The sequence below is a fragment of the Agelaius tricolor genome, unplaced genomic scaffold (assembly GCF_023055355.1).
Source record: "Agelaius tricolor isolate 1412-34295 unplaced genomic scaffold, bAgeTri1.0.p SCAF_3, whole genome shotgun sequence".
Lineage (NCBI taxonomy): Eukaryota > Metazoa > Chordata > Aves > Passeriformes > Icteridae > Agelaius > Agelaius tricolor.
In genome coordinates, this window is record NW_027269263.1 from 11,434,792 (window position 1) to 11,446,951 (window position 12,160).

Below are 12,160 nucleotides of genomic sequence, written 5' to 3' on the forward strand. Positions count from 1 at the left end.
GAAGGGTAGATCTCTTGGGCATGGTGCATCAGCTCTGTCTGGGTCAGGATACTTTTGGAGCAGGATACACCTGCTCCAAAAAAGACATTTTAATAGAGTGGCCTATGTTGGCTTCCTTTTCCTAATTTTTCCTTTCTAAAATTTGAGGATCTTCACTGTTTCCAGCTTTACAGGACTTTAAACCTATCTCAACCTCTCTGCCAAAGACTTTCTGCCTCTGCCATTTGCTCTACTGTTTCTTCAGCCCAAGCTCACCTTCAGCCATTTCACCCTTCCTCTTCACTTCTCCACAATGAAAACGAGAAAAGCCAGTTTTTCACCTGCTTTTGTCTCAGAGAAGTCAGATAAATTGGTGTTTTATAATATATTTATTTACTTGTACTTGTCCTGTATCTAAGCCCCTTTGCACCCTGCAGAGCAGGGACACTACTGATAGGCTGCAAGGTGGGAAAATTTTAAGGGGTAGATCCTGATGGTCAAAAGACATTTGTAAAAATTACAACAGAGACACAAGCAGGTCCCTGAAATCTGTTTTCCCAAGGCACAAATATATTCAGCATGCACATTTCTTATTTATACATGTATTTCAGATCCACATTGCAGAAACACATAGCTAAGGCTACCTGTAAATTCAGAGCACTGATGCTAAACTTTTGTTTGTCTTCCCACACATATTTTGAAAACTTTTTTTGCCAGTGCTGATTGTACACAGTAGAAAAGATACATGGATATGCCAGATTACCTGCCTGAGCCATTCACTCACACTCACAGTTTCACCACCAGTCTGTGAACAAAGTTACCTTTTTCTTTAAGAGAGTAGAATTATGCTTAGCACAATAAAAATGACCACCCCAATCTTTAAGTACAGACAGTAATATTTGCAGTTAATGTAATATTTAATAATGCACATCATCTCCCCTCTGGAGAGACATTTTGAGACAATGCCCACCAGGCCAGAAGTTTCTTTATTAAGTGTTTCTCTTTGAGGCCATTTATTAGCAGAAAAAAATTAGGTAAAGTGTAGCTACCTACTTCACCCTGAGTTCTGGGAGCACTCTAAGAAAATCAAAACAGAGAAATGCTGCTATTTAGTTAATCCATTACCACTGTCTCTAGCCCTTTGCCAAGCATTGAATGCCCCATCTAGACATGGGAACCTACTTGGCAGCACCAGGACATTGACACCTTCTTCTCCATGGAGCTTGCCAACTTCACTTCTGCCAACACACAGAATGAGGGAAAAGAATAAAAGTAGCAAGACTGATATCCAAGAATTGGAGAGACAAAAATATCCCTTTCCTTCTGCTCTCAATCTTTGTTCTGCCTTGCCACCCTCTCCTTCCTTGTTTTGGTCCTTCCTCCCTCTCCCTTTCTTTCTCACCTGCCTCTGACAAACCTCATCCACCTCTCCAGCTTTCTCTCTCTCATTAACAGCTTGCTAAACATGCTAAATAAATCACTACAAAATCAAAGCCTTTGGCTTAAAAATGCAAAGCAATGTAAGAGAGAAATAGATAAGAAGAAATGCCTCAAAAAACTCTGGAGTTAATTCATTTAGTTTAGGAACCAAAGGTTTTCCCTGACTCCCCCCATAATCCCTACTATCATTTTGCCTGCAGTTGAAAAACACTTATAAACAGGGCTGAGCAGAGATTATTAAATCCATATGGCACAGGAGCAATATTCCTAAACAGAAGCATTGCCAATGGCAGCTGCACCAAATCATTTTCTGGAACTAGAGACACAATGGATCTGTGGTTTTGCAAAATTCCTCCTACTAAAATGCAGCCTAATGAAAGAATAGGGAGCAAGGTCAAAGCAGTTAAATCTCTCCAGCACAGACCTACCTTAGCTCCCATTACAGATGGGAAGACTAAGCAGTGCCAGGAGCAAAAAGGAGCAAGAATTCTGTAAAAGTTGCACTATTTGGGACAAATTAGGATATTCTGGGGTTGTCTGGCTGGGTTGTCATTTTGGGTAAGAAGAGCTAAGCTTCTGCCAAGGTTGAATATCTTTCAACAGGAGGGTTAGGCTTCAGCATTCCTGCCAAGAGATAAGGATGAGAGCAGAATTCAGTGTATACAGGCTTAGTTATTAAAATAGTGGATGTTCAGGATGTTCCACAGAAAATATAAACAAGACTTATCAAATATGGACATCAAATCCCAGATTCTGTTATGCTGTCTTTCTAAAATGAAAAACAAACCAAAAGTTTCCAAGTGTTTTAATTGGTATATTTTCCATTACAGGGAATGTAATTTCCTTGTATGGAAAAAAGTCACCATAATTTTATAAAAGGGAGGGTTGAAGTCTTCTGTTCATGCTGAGAAGACATGAACTAGACAACTACAAAATGATGGAGTTGGTTGGGAACGTTCTAGTGAAACTTTTTCCTGCTATAAAATTCTGATTTGTTAATTTTAGGTTTTTTTGGGGGGGGTGTGTGGAAGTGGGGTGGGTAAAGCAAGAGGAGACTGAGGGGAGACCTCACTGCAGGTGAAGTCTTACAACTTACAACCTTACAACTTCCTCATCAGAGGAAGAGGAGGGGAGACACTGATCTTTGCTCTGTGGTGAGCAGTGACAAGACCCAAGGGAATGGCCTGAAGTTGTGTCAGAGGAGGTTTGGGTTGGATATCAGGAAAATATTCTTCATCCAGAGTGTGATAGGGCACCAGAACAGGCTCCCCAGGGCAGTGGTCACAGCACCAGCCTCACAGAGTTCAAGAAGCATTTGAACAATAGTCTTGGGCACGTGGTGTGGCTCTAGGGGATGGTGCTATGCAAGGTCAGGAGTTGGACCCGATGATCCTTGAGGGTCCCTTCCAACTCAGCTTATTCTGTGATTTCAAAGGAATTCCTGGTTTTGAAACGCTCTAGGAAAAAAAAAGGGATAAGTTTTATGGCTTATGCACAGCCTTGAGCAGTGGCCAACCAGAGGCATGCACCAGGCTAGAACAAGCATAAGCAGGTTTCCATAGCATTGCACAGAGAACAGGAATGACCACGATTTTTGTTCTGGGCAAACTTGGGTCATAATCCAGAGCAAATAATCAGCATGATTATGCTTTTATGAACACCTATAGAACACCTGCTCCTCTAATGCCTGGGAGCCTGCAAAGAGGAATATGTGCTCTAAAAGAGACAAGCTACAATACGTGTTAATCCCTTGGCAGACACAGTTCAGAGTGGAAAGGGCTGGAAAGTGAAAGTCAATGGTGTTTGCAAAGAACAGTGAAGCCACAGAGGAAATGAGGATGAGGCATGTCACGCTTCATCTGCCAAAAGTAGGACACCCTCCTAGGGGCAATGTAGAAACATAATTTTCCCTTATTTAAGGAACCTTATTTAAATGGGTTGAAGGCCTCTTTGGATACAGCTTTTTCTGCCTATACTGATGATGGGGAGAGTCAGGGTGATGGGCTCAGACAACCCTCTTTTGAACAGCTACATCAGACAAGATGCTCCTCAGTCCACAAGTGCACAGCCCTAGGGCTTCATAGGTTTTGTACATGCAGCTGTAACAATAATTATAATAACTGGTGCTATGCTGGGAAAAATGAGGCAGGGGAGGAAAGAAGAGAAATCCATTATGTAAAGGTGCAAACTACATGGGGAGAAAATAAAACGGATTGGTTCTTATGCCTTTGCTCTGTATTCAGGAGTGTCTTTTGTTCTGGGAGAGCATGTGGTTCTTACAGCAGCAAGTTTTGCATGTCCTTGAGCACAGTAGAGCCACCTTTGCGCTAAGTACCCTGAGGGCATGGGAGAACAGCCTTCTTTCCTTACCATGGGTGCAATGGTCATGGCTGGCATGGAGCTGCCCCTCTCATCCCTCTCAAAGGCTCTCTTCATGAGAAGAGAACAAAGCAACAAGGCAGAGAGCTCCAGCCTGGTGCAGTGGAGCTGGAAAGGGCAGAGCAGGACTGTTCTGTTAACAGGATCTGACATCCCCATCACGTTTTCTCCTCTCCATCACTCCCTATCAGGATGCACCCACTGAAGGTGCCAGGAAAGCCACTTCACAATAACATCACCCCACATGAATACTAACCTGAAGTGAGAGGAGCCTTACAAAGGGAACTGAGAACCTGATTGCAAAGGCCCAAAGTGACAATCACCCAAAGGGCAAGGAAGGGACAGGCAGTAGTTGTGCAGACATGCACTCTTTCCATTTCCGTCCACCCCTCCCTCTCTAAGTCTGCATTTTGTATAGAAGGGAAAAATAAAATAACTGATCTGGATTCAATTTCCCACAAGTTGCTGCTCTTCCTGTTATGCTGGACACAGGTTGTGATTGTGATGGATAAGCAATAAATATACTGAAAAAAAAAATACACCCTTGGCTGCTAAGTTGCCAGGAGAAGCCTTGAGACTGTGGTTTTCACTTTCTGGTTTAAAGTAATTTCCACTGCACACCCTATCTCCTGCTCTATTGCCTTTTGCCTATTGTTCCAGGAAACCTCCTCCAAGGGCCTTTATTTCTATCAGGTTATGGACCTAATCATGGAACAGTAATTCCTCAGGGGGCCAGACAGTGCTGATTACCTTCTTATAAGATAAAGTTCCCCTCATCTCTAGGGAAGTGCCTCGAAACCGCCTCCAATTTCTCCATGGCTAGGAATGATCCCAACCTGTTGATAATGAAATATGTTAATGGCAGTGGGTACTGCTGCCCCAAAGCAAAGCACTTAAAGGAAGAACCGAGATGAAATTCTGAATTTATAGAAAGAGCATTATGAGTTTTATCTTTAATTTCTTCTGTTTTTCATCAGGCCAGTAGCTTATCTGAAAATAAATTCAAATTAATCTTCAACTCAGAGCAAATACAAGCCCAGTAACCATTTGTGAATACATCTCACCCATAAATTTGTCAGTAAATGATTCTAGAGTGAATGTGGCAAAGGGAGGGAGGGAGGGGTGTAGTATTATACCTGTAGTGACATAAGCATCAGAAAAGCAATTCAAAACTAGAAATGAAAAATTCAGCAAAATTAAAATTTTATTTAGTACTATCATTTATTCTTTGTGTATGTCATGGTTTTTCTTGATTATTATATGCATTTCTAAATGATGCTGTAATAAATAATGAAATTCATGCTCTGTATAACATAAAATATTGAAAGCCATTTTCAGGATTTCTCATTACATGGAAAGTTGTAGAAACAAGCTTTTGTTCCAGGCTTAAACAAACAAAATAATAATATCCTAGTTTTCCATGAGTTGGAAAACTATTTCAATGTCCCTACTATTTGTGTGTCTGCCTCATGAGCATATACACAGATGTACAACTGAGAAACCTGAAGGCCAGGATGTTGACATTCTAGATATCCCAAAATCGGGCACAGAAGCTGAAGTATAAACAACTATTGTCTCTTCAGTACAAATACATTTCTGAATATTTAAAATTTGTATTCAACCTAACTGTGCAGTGAGGGTGGTTTGAGCAGAGCAAAAGAAAAATCTGCTATTTTAAACCTCAGAAATTTGAAAGTGAAACAGTGAAAGGCAGTACTTTTTCAAAATCTGGGTGGGGGCTTTTGCTGTCCTGATCAGCTCCTCAGCTGGGAGGAGGTGGTGCAGCATCAGCCCACAGCCTGTCTTTCCTGCCTGGTACAAACATGGCTCTCCAAACACCTGGGAGTGATCAACTCCTGTAAGAGTTTAGGCCAGCTGAGCAAGGGCAACAAGAAGGGAACTCTCTTCTCTCCCTGCACATCCTGGGTGCCAAATTCTCTGTACCTCTGTCTCAGGAGCAGAGCTCTGTGCATTGATCAGCACAATGCAGCTGTCCACCCATGTGGTTATTAATGGCTAATAAACAGCTCGAGCACCCACGAGCTGCATTTTTCTTAGCACCAGCCTGCAATCAATTAAACAACCAGAAGGGCTCCAAGAGGTGCCATCAATTGCAGAAGTTATTACACTCAGGATGTTTCAGTGGGAACTCCCACACAAAGCCATCAGGTGTCAGATGCTGCTGTGTGTTAATCAGGAGCTGGCAGTGGGGTTGGGGCCCCTCGTGGGCACTGCCTGCTGCAGAGTGGCTGCTGCACAGAGCCCCCAACTTCCCTCTGAGCCCAGCTACCTGCATTGCCTGCTCTGTGGCCCTTGGGAATAGGAGAGGAAATTGGAACAGCTTGAAAGAAGCATGGAGAACAAAGCACTGAAAACATTATCTGTGTCTTTGCTCCCAGGAGCAAATCCTGTTTGCTGGTCGAAAAGCCCCAAATATTGGGTGCTTTCCAAGGGAAATATGAGGAAACTTGAGTGAGCGACCCATTTTCAGTGCTTCAACAGCTTGCTGTTGGTGTATGTGAAAAAGGCAATTGTAGCAAACACAATGCAAATAAACCTGATTTTAAGACCAGTCCAAAAAAAAAAAAAAAAGGGTTTGATATAACATTTATGTACAGAAAAGAAAACAAGACAAGACTTATTTTCCTGGTTGTTTTTCCTAATATTATACAAGCTGGGTTTTTTTTCATAGTTTTAGCTAAGTTCTGCAGTGTAAAGCAACTTCCATCCTGGCTTTATGACATCCCTCATACTGAGATTGTAGTGAACAAAGCAGAAGAGAAAGTTGATTGACTTCAGGTCACTAGACCACAGCAAGGAGACAAAGTAAGCTAACACCTTCAGCAGAAGTCAGCAGTACCTACCAGGTCTCATTTCCCCTGTGCCCACTCTTCTGACATAAGAAACAAAAGTTTCAGCAGAAGTTATAACACAGGAAGACAACAAAACATTCCTCAGATACCCAACTCTTAGCCATAAGGACACAGAAACAGCCATAGAAAATGTCAGAGAAAAACACTTAAATGAGCTAAGAATAACTCACATGGTAGCTGAGCAAGGACTCTGAGTTTGCAGGACTCCCTGTGCAGTGACAGGAGCAGAGGTAGAGGAATAAGTAGAGAACTGGTAAAACATCCCCAGTGGCTAAAGCCTTGCAGCTGCATTGCTAGAGCTGCCTCTGCCTGCAGAGTGCTGACCATGGAGGGTCTCTGTTCATCCACAAGATCTGCTGGGATTCAAAAACCCATAAAAAAATGTCATTGTGCCTATCCATCCCGCTTTCAGCCAAGACAGAGTTAATATTCTTCTCAGGAGCTGTTACAGTACTGTGGATTTAGAATAAGGTTGTTAACACACTGATGTTTAAGTTGTTGCTAAGTAGTGTTTACCCAAACTCAAGGACTTTTCAGAAAGTAGGTGCAGAAAAGCTGGAGGGGATCATATCCAGGAGAACTGACCCAAAATAACCAAAGGCATGTTCCACAGCACAGAACATCCTGCTCAGTACATGAACTAGGGGGAAATTGGCCAGGGGTGGCAATCAGTGGCCAGGGACAGGCCAGGCACCAGGTGGTGATCACTTGAATTGTGCCTTTCTTGGGTTTTATTTCCCTCTCTCTCCTTTTCACTACAACTATTAGCATTGTTATATTGTATTTGCTGGGTCCCCCATGGCAGGAAGGAATGATGAATCTGACTCCATGTTCTCAGAAGGCTAATTTATTATTTTATGATACTGTATTATATTAAAGAATACTAAACTAAACTATACTAAAGAATACAGAAAGGATACTTACAGAAGGCTAAAAAAAAAAATAATGAAAACTCGTGACTCTCTCCAGAGTCCTGACGCAGCTTGGCCCCAATTGGCCAATGAGTGAAAACAACTCACAGCAGAAACCAATGAAACAATCACCTGTGGGTAAACAATCTCCAAACACATTCCAAAGGAGCAAAACACAGGAGAAGCAAATCAGATAATTATTGTTTTCATTTTTCTTTGAGGCCTCACAGCTTTCCAGCAGAAAAATCCTGGGCAAAGGGATTTTTCCAGAGAATGTGAATGCCACATTGATATAATTGATATTATTTGTATCATATTTCGCTTAGTTTCAATTATTCATCTGTTCTTATCCATGAGTTGTCACTTTTTTCCCAGTTCTTGTCCTAGTCCTGCAGTCAGCAGGGGCTGTCAGCAATGTCTCCTCATATCTCCTGGCTGAACTTTTCCTACTTCTTAAGAACTGCAAGTGTGGAACAAAAGAATGACTCCTTACCTGCTGGTTACCTGCTGCTAGGATACTCAGCTGTGGCAGATGATGCCTGTGGGAGCTTCAGATATTGCTAGGGACAACTGTGATCACTGACGTTCCCCCTTTTTTTTTTTTTTTACCAGTGCTCTAAACTGAAAAGTGGCCACTCTGTTGAGCATTAAAAAAAAAAAAAAAAAAAAAAAAAAAAAAAAAAAAAAAGCAAACCAAAACCACACACAGAAACAAAACAAACAAACAAAAACAAACAAAAAAAGCCAAAAAACAAACAAAAAACCACAAAACAAATTAAAAAACCAAAAAAAAAAAATATTTTTTCTGAATCTGCTGCTCTTATGAATAAAATGGAAATGGATATTTCAGCCTTGTTGGGCATGACAGACAGAGATATGAACCAAGGCTTTCTAGTGGTTGACCAGGATTCCTGGTCCACTAAAGTATTGCTTTAAGGCTAAGAAACTGGCAGCAAGTTGGGAAAAAAACTGTACCTAGAAATACAAACTAGAGGAAAGTGTTCAGCCTTCTCAAGCCCTGTTTTATTCCTCACTGCCTCCAGTTAACCAAAAAAACCAGCTCCTTCCCAGCAAGCAGCTCTCAGGTCTTCCTCTCCAAGGCACTCAGCTCCTTACAAAGGGAGACTTTCAGTGCTCTGTCACAAAAGGGAAGCAACCAAAAGGTCTGGCATTGAGTCCCCAGCTCCTTATGTGACTCTGAGTTTGATCATGAAGTGGATGGATGTTTGGAAGCTCTACATCTGGAGACATCCTATAAGGTCCATTCCTATTCATGACATATAGTGGGGGTAACTCAAACACAATGGAATAATTACAGCAATAGGCTAGAAAAGAAAGCTGCCCTTTCCTTCAGTGTTGGAGAAAGCAGAGTATTCCCCACAGCACATTCATGCTCACAAATGCATTTGCTGAAGATGATGGTTGCCTGCTGCTTTATCAGAGGGAAATGCATTGCAGTGATGAATCATTCCCATGGAGGAGCTTCACAGGCAGCTCTTCCAGCTGGGACCCCAGGCTGTCACCCACGATCCTCTGTCATTTGTGCAAATGTTCCAGGCTCTTCAAATCAGGACCCAAACTGGTTCATTCTCTCCAGCTCTGGAACTGCTCAATGCGGTAGATCGCCACTTGTTGACTGATGCAAGATGACAGAATTCACAGAATGACCAGGCTGGAAGAGACCTTCAAGATCATTGAGTCCAGCCCATGCCCCAACACCTCAACTAAACCATGGCACTGAGTACCACATCCAATCTTTTTTAAACACATCCAAGGATGGTGACTCCACCACCTCCCTGGGCTGACCATTCCAGAACTTTATCACTCTTTCTAAAGTTTTTATCACTTTTTCTAAAAAACTTTCCCCTAATATCCAACCTATATTTCCCTTGGTGCAGCTTGAGACTGTGTCCTCTGGTTCTGTCAGTGCTGCCTGGAGAAAGAGACCAACCCCCACTTGACTACAACCCTGTCTTGGTTTGGAAAGACAGGTGTCTGCTAAGGAAAGCAGAAACCTCCCCTGAAATGGAAAATGTAAACCCCCCTCCTTCTGAATTGTTATAAATCTGAAATTAAGGGGCTCCCAGGCAAAAATATGGGAGCAGGAATAACAGTTCTTTATTAGGGAAGAAAAGAAAGTTTAAAAAATAAACAATGCAGTAAACTAAAACAACACTGACAGAGTCAGAACACAACCTGACACCCTGTTGGTCAGGGATCCTGTAGAAGGGTGTAGTCTTCCTCTGAAGATCCAGCAGAAGAGGCAGCTGTTCCTCTGGGAAATCCAGTGAAGAAGCTGCTCTGCTGCCCCAAAATCTCAGATTATATCCAGTTAGGAATGCTTGGCCCCTCTCCCTGGGCGGAGCATCTCCCAGTGGGATGATGTAATTTCATCAGTCATGCAGTGACAGTCAATGGCTCATTAACAGAAGATCTCTCCCTGGAGGGAGGATTGGTTTATGGAAGAGAGAAGGAAAACTGCCCAATGAACAGAAGATAACTGCCCCACCTCTAACAGATGGCAAATAGAATTCACATTGCCTTGCAATCTAGTGCAAACCTCCTTTCAGGAAAATGTGGAGTGATAAGGTCACGTCTGAGTCTCCTCTTCTCCAGGCTAAACGTCCCTAGCTCCCTCAGTCATTCCTCACAGGGTTTGTTTTCCAAGCCCGTCACCAGCCTTGTTGCCCTCCTTCCCCAGCCCAGAGCAGCCACCCTTCTGGGTAACTCTCCCCAGTTTTTACACTGGGCATGGCATTCTGTGGTATGGAATATTCCTCTGGTCACTTCAGGTCACCTGTCCCTGCTGTGCTCCCTCCCAGTTTCTCTTGTGCAGCTCCTCATGGGCAGAGCATGAGACATGGGGGAAAAAAGTCGTTGATTTAGGACAAACACGACTTAGCAAAAACCCCAAAACATCAGTGTGCTATCAGCACCACTGTCATTCAGAATCCAAAACACAGCACTGTAAGGAGAAGAAGTGAACTCTGTCCTGGCTGAAACCAGGACACAAATGCAGTTCTGTAACCTGATACAACAGCTGACCACCAACACAACGTAGACTAATGAGAATTACACAAAAATAGGTCTGGGAGCTGAGATGATGAATCAGCTCAGGTTTCATCACTCAGCAGTATTTCTTGAATAAAAATTGAGTTCTTAATCACACCCAACCCTCCCCAGGCCTGTCCTTCCTCTTTCCTCTCCTTCTACCTCTGACTTTCACCTTCAGGAAAGACTTTCTCCTTTTGCTCAGGGCCACAGGCTTCTGAAATACTGGAGATCCCAGTGGTGATTTGTGCAAGAGGCTGCATTTGAACATGAGTTCATTTCCTTCTAGGCAGGAATCTTCCTTGAAACCAAGCTTCAGGGGTTATTGGAAACCTGTTCCTTTTTAGGACTATCTGTAATGAGATACCAACACAAATGAAGGTGGATTCTGAACCCTTTTTCTCTTCTGAAGACACAACATACAAATTTTTGTAAGTAATAAGATGAGGTGATTACTGCAGTCATCCAGCTGAGACGTTTTTTAGATGTCACTATTTCTTGTAGAAATAAAGTGATTCAGACAGACACTCAGACAATCAAAAGCACATACTGAACCTTCTTTGAAACTTAATCCATTTGCAAGCTTCTCATTTTACACTAAAGGAAGGAGTGATCAAGGAACTGCATTTTTAACAGTGTGTTGGATTCACCACACGGTAAGACAGCACGAGGGATGCCACTCTACAATGCCATCTCTGTGTTTTTAGGTGCACAACTTCTACATATCCCTGGGAGCTTTCCTCACCTATGGCATGCTTAGTAGGACACAAAGAAAAAAATATTTTGAAAGCAAATCATCAAATATTTGTCCTTAAAATCTTCTCATAACCTTTGCCTTTAATCTCTGTGGAAACATTCATGAGTACAGGGAGTTGTCCCTTAAAATAGAATTATAGATTTCTCACCAGAAAAAGAGTGAAACTGGGCAGGATAATCTATTTCCTGTGCTGAAATCATCACTAATACTGGTGAAATTCAGCATTTGTGTTCTCTTTTAGCCAGCTGTAATCCTATTTAGCAATGAGGTGGTCTGATACTAATTAGCTTTCATCAGCTACTTATCTGCCTTTATCATGGCAATTTGCTACTCTTTATTAACCATAACTACTGAACATCCATATAAACAAGAATATACATTTTTTTTTTCTGTCATCTCTCTAGAACTAGGACTGCTACTTAGAAATCCTCAAAGGAAAAAAGAGACATATCAACCCAGGGCTTGCATGCCCTTCAGTGTGGGGAAATGTACCAGAGTGAGAGTTCAGATTCTTTTCTCAAATTCCTAACAAACATTTGAGCTCAGATGATAAGGCATAGATTCTTTTAGTGGTGGGATAAAGAAAACACATATTTGAGTCAAGCAGAGCTATTTGTCAAATTTTTGTCAAACATTATACATGGGGAAAAAAGAAAGTAAAAAATTTAAATGAATAATTGAAACATTTTAAGGAAAATGTAAAAAAGAAAGTAATATATTTGAAAAATTACCTACATTATAGTTTAGTAAGTGAAAAAATTAAGGAAAGG